Genomic DNA, 9,042 nt, shown 5'->3' with positions numbered 1-9,042 from the left:
CCATCACTAAGTGACTTCTGGTTTGAGCTCTGCTGTCTCTGCCCAGAGATCGCCCAGTCTGGCCCTCGTCGTCCTCATCAGTCTGGCCCTGGGTCATTCCTCTGGAAGCTGCCCTCCCCTCACAAACATCACTGAAGCCCTTCCTTGCAAGATGGAAGCACAATTAAGAAGCAGAACATAGAGCAAGCCCATTGGGGAGTGTCGGAGCTGGCGCCATTCTGTGTTAGTTTTCTCCTCAAACCAATAAATGAACGGTTAGACCTAAAGATTGTAATGGTGATTCCTACAAAGCCCAACCAGTTCATCATCCATAACCTGAGGGAGAGGTAACATCAAAGTTGGGCAGAGCCACCCTAGGTTGGGCACAGTTGGCACCTGTGTGCCCTGCGGAGGCTTGGCAGGAGGGCTGAAATCCAACATTAAATATTAAAAAAGTGATCGCAGGGTAGTGACTTGTCCCAGGACCGTTTCTGTCTGGGCCCCATCAAAAGAGATGAGGAGGCTGAAAGGAGAAGCGTCTATTACATTCATGCTGTTGGGCCATTTCAGTTGTGTCCAAATCTCTGTGATCCCCATTTGGGGTTTTCTTGGCAGAGATACCAGGGTGTTTTGCCATTTCCTTCTCCAGCTCATTTTACTGGTGAGGAAACTGAGGCAAACAGAATAAAGTGACTTGCCCAGGGTCCCACAGACAGGAAGTGTCTGAGGCTGGATTTGAACTCAGGATGAGGAGTTTTTCTGACTGCAGGCCCAGCGCTCTATCCACTGGGCCACCTAGCTGTCCCTTCTATTACAGTCATACACTGTTGTTTTTTTTTCTTTTCAGCTATTTTGCAATGATGGGCCCTTCCTTCATTTCCAGGGTTTTTGTTTGCTTGTTTGGGTCCTGCCTTTACTGTCTTGCTATGTATCAGGTCTCTGTGTCTGTCTTTGCCTTCCTTTGGGTATGGCCCAGTGTGGGATCTCTGAGTCAAAGGATGGGCAGTTGAGTGACCTTTCTTACCTCATTCCAAACCAATACCTAAAACAGTTGATCTAATTTGCTGTCCCACAGCAGTGTGTCAGCCCCCCTGGCGTAGAAGGTTTAAGTTTTCGGTCATCTTTGTCCAATTGTGGGGTGTAAAGTGAATCCTGGTGACCTCAGGTCATTTTCCCCTCCGTTTCTCAGAGAGAAAATCTGTCATCTGGGACACAGTCTTCTTCCCCACCTCCAGCCGGGCCAGCTCCCTCGGGATGTCAGAATGCATGTTGGCGTCCCCTCGGGCTTGATGGTCATGCCTTTGATCTGAGCACCCCCCCACAGCTGTTCTAACTCCATGATTCTGGACTGTTCCCTGACCATAGCCACCTCCCTCCACCTCTCCCTTCGCCTCACTCCTCCTGAATCTTTTATCCCTCCTCCATCCCATCCTTGAGAACCTTGGCTTCTGTCTCTATGCCTCCTCAGACCCCAAATGTGGGTTACACCCTCGATCTCCCTGCCCCCACCCCCCCATCTCCATCTCCGCTCCTCAGCGGGTGCTCCTGGGCATTCCCCGGCTTCCGGGAGGTCCAGAGTGTGCTTTTTATCCTTTCCTTTCATCCCTCCCTCAGACAGGTTGGCAAGAGGAGCCCGGCCAAGGGCAACAGCCCCGAGCTTCACCCCCAGAAAGCCTGCGTTAGTTTTCACTCTTTGTTTGGTTTCCCGGGCTCTCTCTGAGTAGATCAGTAAGTCACATGACTATCAAGAGTGAATTGTCTACACTGAGTTATTTTTTAAAATTTTTATTTTCGATTTCAAATTCTCTCCTCTCCATTCCCTTCCCCACTCACTGAGAAGGCAAGAAATACAATGCCTATTAGACAGATGAAATCAGGCATAACCTATTTCCACATTAGCAGGGTTGTGATAGTGTCTCTTTGCCCTGCTCTTCATATCTTGAAAGGTTTCTAATTGCCAATGATAGTTGAATTCATCATTTTAAAATGTTTTTAAGAAGGAAAAAAATTGAATTATTGTGTCCAGTTAATGGCGGGGGGGCATTGTCTGAGAGAAGCCCTTGGGATGAGGTCTGGAAGGAGCAAGAGAGATTTCATATTTTTAGTAATTTGGGCTATATACCAGATCATATCTCTAGACTTCCGCTGACCCGGGGCCAGATTCATCACCAGGGGCAGGTTGGGGGACAGCGGGGAGGGACGACACAAGGGTAGTGGCAGGGCCATCTGGAGGCCTCCCCTAGCAGAGATGGGCGGGGGGACTGGCTCCGACGCAAGAAGAGGCTTCTTGCGGCCTGCTGGTGGCCACCTCTGGATCCAGCTTCCCAGATCACAAGATGTCATGCCAGTGAGGGATGGGGGATCCAGGGTCCCTCCCTCTCCGCTGTCACAGCAATGTCACCCATGTGGCCTCTTGGCCTTACCTCTTCTCTTTCTGTCTTTTGCCTCTGCGTCTTCGTGTTTCCTCTTGATCAGGGTAACAGTGGGGGCAGCACCCTGCAGCACCCTGAGGGACTGGCCTCCAGGGCAGTGGGTCTGGAGGTACTTGTGTTTGCAGCATCTGAGTGACGAAGCCACCAGAAAGAAGATGTTTCTTGGTGTCAGATCTGACTACGCTTTCATGGAGGCAAAATGGAGACTGGATAACTAACAGTCTTACAAAAAACCACCTATGCTCCGGTAAGGCTTGAAGGTTAGTCTCCCAGTGGATTGCACCAGACAAGCCAAGTTAGTCATTCTGTACCATACAACGGGCAGCTGGGTGGCACCACAGTGCACAGAGCGCTGGGCATGGAGTCAGCAACACTCATCTTCCTGAGTTCAAATCCAGCCTCAGACACTTCCCAGCCGTGTGACCCTGGGCAAGTCTGTTTGCCTCAGTTTCCTCATCTGTAAAATGAGCTGGAGAAGGAAATGTCAAACCACTCCAGTATCTCTGCCAAGAAAACCCCAAATGGGGTCACGGAGAGTTGGACAAGACTGTAAAACGACTGAACAACAAACCACATGGGGCAGCTAGGTGGTGCAGTGGATAGAGCACTGGCCCTGGAGTCAGGAGGACCCGAGTTCAAATCTGACCTTAGACACTTGACACTTACTAGCTGTGTGACCCTAGACAAGTCACTTAACCCCATTGCCTAGCCCAAAAAAACAAAACAAACAAACCACACGATGACTCTTTCCTCTTTGCTTAGCATCCTCTAATCTGTTTGATAATAAGCGATTTCATACCGGGTTAATATGTGCTCATTTTGAGAAGTTTTTTCCCCACTTTACTCCCTCCTCAATGCCTTTCTTTGGAGAAACCCTAGACTGGAGCCAAAGGTGACGTTACTCCAAGGCACAGCTTTCCTCAGGAAGCTGTGGTGGTGAAAATTGGACCGTGGATACGCTGGGATGGCAGGGAAAAGACAGAGAGTGCCACAGGCCCCAGCAGCCGCGGCCTCAGCTGAGCGACGCCTCGCTAGCCACTGTCCTACAGGCACATCCACCTGGAAATAGCCAGCAGAGAGTTGGTAATGCAGGGCTGTAACTCACTAGAGGTGCATGGATGGATAGATACACGGAGCGCGCATTTATTAAGCACCCACTGCTACGTGCCATGCACTGAAGAGACAAACCTAAGCAAAAAGAAAGATAGGCCTTGCCCTCGGAGAGCTTCCGTTCCAGTGTGGATGACAACAGATAAAAGTGAGCTGAAAAGCAGGGAACAGAGGAACCAAAAGTAGGAGTGAGGAGGTGAAGGCTGGGTTGAAGCAGGTTTGAAGGAAGCGTGGCTGGCACGAGGTCCTGGGGGCAACGGCTGGTTGTTGTCTGCTCTGGTCCGAAGAGGACCAGCACGATATCAGTCTGTCAGGGTCAAGGTGCAGTGTGCCCAACTGTGGCTGATCAGACCAGTACCAGCCAGGGAGGCTGTGCCACAGGTCGGGCACAAGGAGTCCATGTGAACGTGTGGAGTGGAGATGGCTCTGAATCTACGCATCTCACGGTTCTTTGGAACTTTCGCAATTCTGCTTCGCTCACAGAGCGCAGCGCTTTCTTTGACGAGGGCACGCCATGCCGGGCGGTCCTGTGCCAGGGACTCCCACGTCACGCAAGTGATTCCAGAGCTCTTTAAAGAGACCTTGCGAGTGTCCTTGTATCGCCACACGCAAGCCGAAGCTTGTATCATTTCTTCTGAGGGCCTGCCTTGTGTGAGTTTTTGGTAAAATACATTAACCTCTATCTGCCTCAGTTTCCTCATCTGTAAACTGAGGATAATAACAGCAATCACTTCCCAGGGTAGTTGTGAGGATATTTGTTTTTGTTTTTTTTGGGGGGGGGTTGGGCGATGGGGTTAGGTGACTTGCCCAGGGTCACACAGCTAGTAAGTGTTATTATGTGTCTGAGGCTGGATTTGAACTCGGGTCCTCCTGACTCCAGGGCCGGTGCTCTATCCACTGCGCCACCTAGTTGGCGCAAGGATATTTGTAAAGTGCTTCTTAGCAGGGCAAACAGTAGGCACTACCTAACTGCTTATTCCCTTCCTTTCCCACTTGTTCCCCTTCACCAAAAATGAAAGAAAATATGCCAAGGCAGGCCCTGTACTCCCAGGGTCGGGCCAGCCCTAGTGGGGAGAGCCCAAGGTCTCCCCTCCCACAGCTCATCTCTTGCTGGCTGCAAGATCTAAAGAGAACAGCAGAATTAAAAATCGCTGAGGATATGTGACCAAAGCTGCCTGGGGCCTTTTGGATACCCCCAGGTCCAGTCAAGCAGCCAGTCAACAAATGCTTCCCCTAGCCACGTGGTTAGCTGACCAGAGCGAGTTACAGGTTATCTCTGCAAGCTCCGCAGTCTCCCCACAGCCCCGTCTACACCATCCCAAGCTCCGCAGTCTCCCCACAGGCCCCCCCTCCCCGGTCTACACCATCCCAACTCTCCAGAAGCAGGCTCCTCAGCCTCTCCACGGTGGGGCTGCATCGAAGGCACTCTGTGTAGGGGCCACAAGAAGGGCCGACAGATTATAATGGACCAGAGAATACCCAGGAGTCAACCAGAGCTTCATCAGGAAGTAGAAAGACAAGACAAGACACACGGTCACTATACCAAGCGAACTGAAGGACACGAGAACAAAACCCGTGGTAATGACCACACTTGCCCAGAAGCGTTGAGAAAATGCACCTCCCTGTCTCTGCTGGAGAAGTGGGGGGCCACGGGTTTGGAATATTACATATGCTGCCTTTTTCTCTTTCTCCTGCGATCTTCGTTAGGAGGGAGGGCGCAACGAGGCGGGAGGGAGAGGAAGGGATTCAGACACGAGAGCTTTCTCAAGCATGTCAGGGGCCGTCGTGAGGAAGAAGCTCCCTGCTCATAGCGGGCACCAAGACAAACGTTTGTTGCGCCCAATTGGTGGGGGCCTAGATTTATTCTGCTTGGCCCCAAAGGTCAGAACCAGGAGGCCCTGGGCGGGGGATGGCAAGGAGGCCTCCTTTGGCTTCATGCAGGGAAAACTTCACTGTGGACTGGGAAAGCTCAGGAGGTAATGAACTTCCCCTCCCTGGATGTTGCTAAGAAGACCACAGCTGTTCACTGGGGATGCCGGGCCTGAGCCTGTGCCTGTGGATGGGCCTCCGGCCATCAGATGCCCAGCCTCTCAGCCTGCGGCTTCTCCAAGGACTCCCCTTCCCTGGAGGGCTTCAGACAAAGGCTCAGCTGGAGAAAGGTCCCTGCTTCAGGCATTGTTGGCTAAGATGCCCGGGGAGGCGCCTTTCCTGCTGGCAGATTCTGTGACTCCCAGGGCATAGGGACAGAGGCCTGGCCCCACTTTTCTAGTGCCTCCATCGATCACCAGGCCCCTCCATCTCCTGGCTCGCCACAGTTTCCTGCCCCCATTGTGAAACGTTGGACCAGGTGACCTCAAAGATGCCTGCTAGCTCTCATACCCTAGGAGCCTACGATGTCTTCTGTCCAGTGCCAAGAGCCTGGGGCAGCTACTGGCTACTCTGGGCTAAGCCAATCAGGAGCCTGCACCAGGTTCACCCTTAATAACAGAGGGTGGGACCTAGACTCAGGAAGACCCGGGATGGAATCCAGCTTCAGATACTAGCGGTGTGACTCTAGGCAAGTGACTTAACCACTATCTGCCTCAGTTTCCTCATCTGTAAAATGGGGATAATAATAGCACCAACCTCTGAGGGTTATTGTGAGGCTCCAATGAGACCAGATTTCGAACAAACGTACTTTGCAAATCTCAACGTGCCATGTGGTTGTTGTTCAGTTGTGGCTGACGCTCTGTGACCCCATTTGGGTTTTCTTGGCAGAGATAGTAGAGGGGTTTGCCATTTCCTTCTCTGGCTCATTTGACAGATGAAGAAACTGAGGCAAGCAGGGTGAAGTGACTTGCCTAGGGTCACACAGCTAGGAAGTGTCTGAGGCCAGATTTGAACTCAGGGCTTCCTGACCTAATCTCACCCAGCTAAGATTATGGTAATTGATGTCCAGCAGCCTCCAAGCCTATCCTTCCTTCTTGGGGGGGGGCGGGCGGTGGCAGGCCCTCAGTTTTTCTGTTCCCTGACTCCTGCCTTCCTGCTAGGGGATTCTGACACATGAGCGGTTGCTCCCTCAAAGACCCCGACCTCCCAGTTCCTCAATTCCCATGACCTCCTCCTCCATCCCACCTCAGCTGCACACAGATGCTCAAACCCGCCATCTTTCCCTCACCCACAAATGTTCCACTTCCGTGTTTCTGACCGATGACATTTCCGTATCTGATCATACTCTGGTGTCATCCCGCCTCTCCGGCTGCCCTGAAGGCCCGAGCCCTCTTCCTCATCCTCACCACACACGGCCCCACTCCCTTTCCAGGGCCATCGCCTCTGCACTGGCCACACTCTTCTTCCTTCCCCATCTTGAGTCCTGTGGGGTCATTTCAATTCTTCTCTCCGCCTTTGCCCCCTTATTCTATTGACTATCTTACTTGGTGAGTCTCAGCCTGGGAATAATCCCAGCGCCTGCTTATTGTCTTTTTGTTTCTATTCACCAGGATTCCCTCCAGGATGAAGCAGGAGAAAAATCATGAAATTGGGTCCATCACAAATTTATGTCATGTCATCTCTGCTAGGCCCTCACTGTGGGGAAGGGAAAGAATGGGGATATAGTACTTATTGAGTGCCAGGCACAGGGCCAAGTGCTTTACCATATCTCATTCAGGCATGTAGACGGCACAGTGGATAAGCACCGGCCCTGGAGCCAGGAGGACCTGAGTTCCAATCCAACCTCAGACACTAACCAGCTCTGTGACCCTGGGCAAGTCACTTAACCCTGACTGCTTCCACCAAAAAAAAAAAAATCTCACTAGATGCTCACAACTACCCTATAGGGTAGGTGCTGTTAGCATCGCCATCTACAGTTGAGGAAACAGATTCCATTAAGTTGCCTAGTGGCACCCAACTTAAGTATCTAAGGCTGATTTTGAACTCAGCTCTTTTGACTCCAAGCCCAGCGCTATATCCACTGCATCACCTGGCTGCCTCCAAGGGAATCCTTTTATATGTCCCTAAGTGACTCACTGCCCCACTCGTCATAGCAACGTTTGCAAATCTTTACATCATCCTCAAACCTTTGGTGACCTCACTATCCCCTGCACCCTTGGTTGAGAACCTGGCCTCATTCTTCACTGAAAAAATGGAGGTGGTTGGCCAAAGGACTCCTTTCCTCATCTATCACTCACATGCCCTCCACCACGAATCCCTCCTTTACTCTTATCTCATATAATTCTCCTTGCCCAGGCTAATAACTCCTCCGTGTGCGTCCCGTCTCCTCTGTCACCCTCTCCCTGATCTTCAATCCCTCCCTGTCTCTGGGTTCTTCTCTACCCTATAAACTGTACCGGGGTCTGCTCCATCCTCAGCCCTCCTCACCTGATCCCTCTATCACAGCTGGCCGACCTCCTGCACCCCTCCATTTTCTGGCTAAGCTCCTAGACAAGGCTGTCCACACTGCCCTTCCTCTCGCTCTCTTTTGAATGGTCCATATTATGACTTCTCATCTCAACACTCACCTGAAACTGCTCTCTCCAAGGTGGCCAGATGCCATGGCCTTCTCCCACCCTTAGCCTTGACCTGTCTTCTGCCCTGGACGCTGTTGACTGACCTCGTCTCCCTCACACTCTTTTCTCTCTGGGTCTGGGTGACACTGCTCTCTCCTGGTTTTTCTCTTACTAGCCTGACCATTCCTTTTCAGTCTCCTTGGCTGGGTCTTTATCCAGGCCATGCCTGTTAATGGTGGTGAGAGTCCCCTAAGGCTCTGTCCACGACTGAACTCATTATCTTTCCCCCCCAAATCCTCTCCTTTTCTTCTCTTTCTTATTAGCCTAGAAGACAACACCATCCTGCCTGTCCCCCAGGTTCCCAACCTGGGGGCCATTCTCAAGCCCTCGCCATCCCTCCATCCCTTTCCAAGGCCTGCTGATTCACGGCTCTGTCATAGGCCCCCTTGCCTCCTCTGACTCTGCCCCCAGCCTGGCGCAGACCCTCATCACTGCCCGCCTGGGCTATCGCACTGCTCCGGTTGGATCGTGCCCGCCCCCATTCAGTCGTCCTCAGTGGCTCCCCTTCCCCTCTAAGATCAAACAGAAAGCCTCTGGGTTTTAACTGCCTCTTCCTCCCTTTCCAGTCTTCTTCCTCAGGCCGACCCGCTGGGTGCACTGGGATGAAGTGAGGCTGGCCTCCTGGCTGTTCCTCACACAGACTGGGCATTTTCCCCGGCCTCTCCCAGGCCCAGAACTCCTCTCCCTCCTCATCTTGGCCTCCCTGGCATCCTTCAGGGGCCAGCCAAAATTCCACCTTCTCCAAGAAGCCTTCCTCCAGCCCCTCTTCCTGCTGGGGCCTCCCCTCCATTGATTAGCTACAAATGACCATCCACAGCTGGCCTCTTGTTGGATTCCCGACTAGCCTAGAAGCAGCAGGAGGGCAGGCAGAAAAGAATGAGAGACAGCTGCAGCAAAGACAGGGACCTCAGTCCCAGAATTATGGAACAGTCTGAAGAAGAGGTCGCTGATGTTCGCCTTGAGTCACGGCCACCCAG

The sequence above is a fragment of the Vombatus ursinus genome, unplaced genomic scaffold (genome assembly GCF_900497805.2).
Source record: "Vombatus ursinus unplaced genomic scaffold, bare-nosed wombat genome assembly UNPS02011369.1, whole genome shotgun sequence".
In the NCBI taxonomy this organism is placed as follows: domain Eukaryota; kingdom Metazoa; phylum Chordata; class Mammalia; order Diprotodontia; family Vombatidae; genus Vombatus; species Vombatus ursinus.
This window is presented reverse-complemented; position numbering follows the sequence as displayed.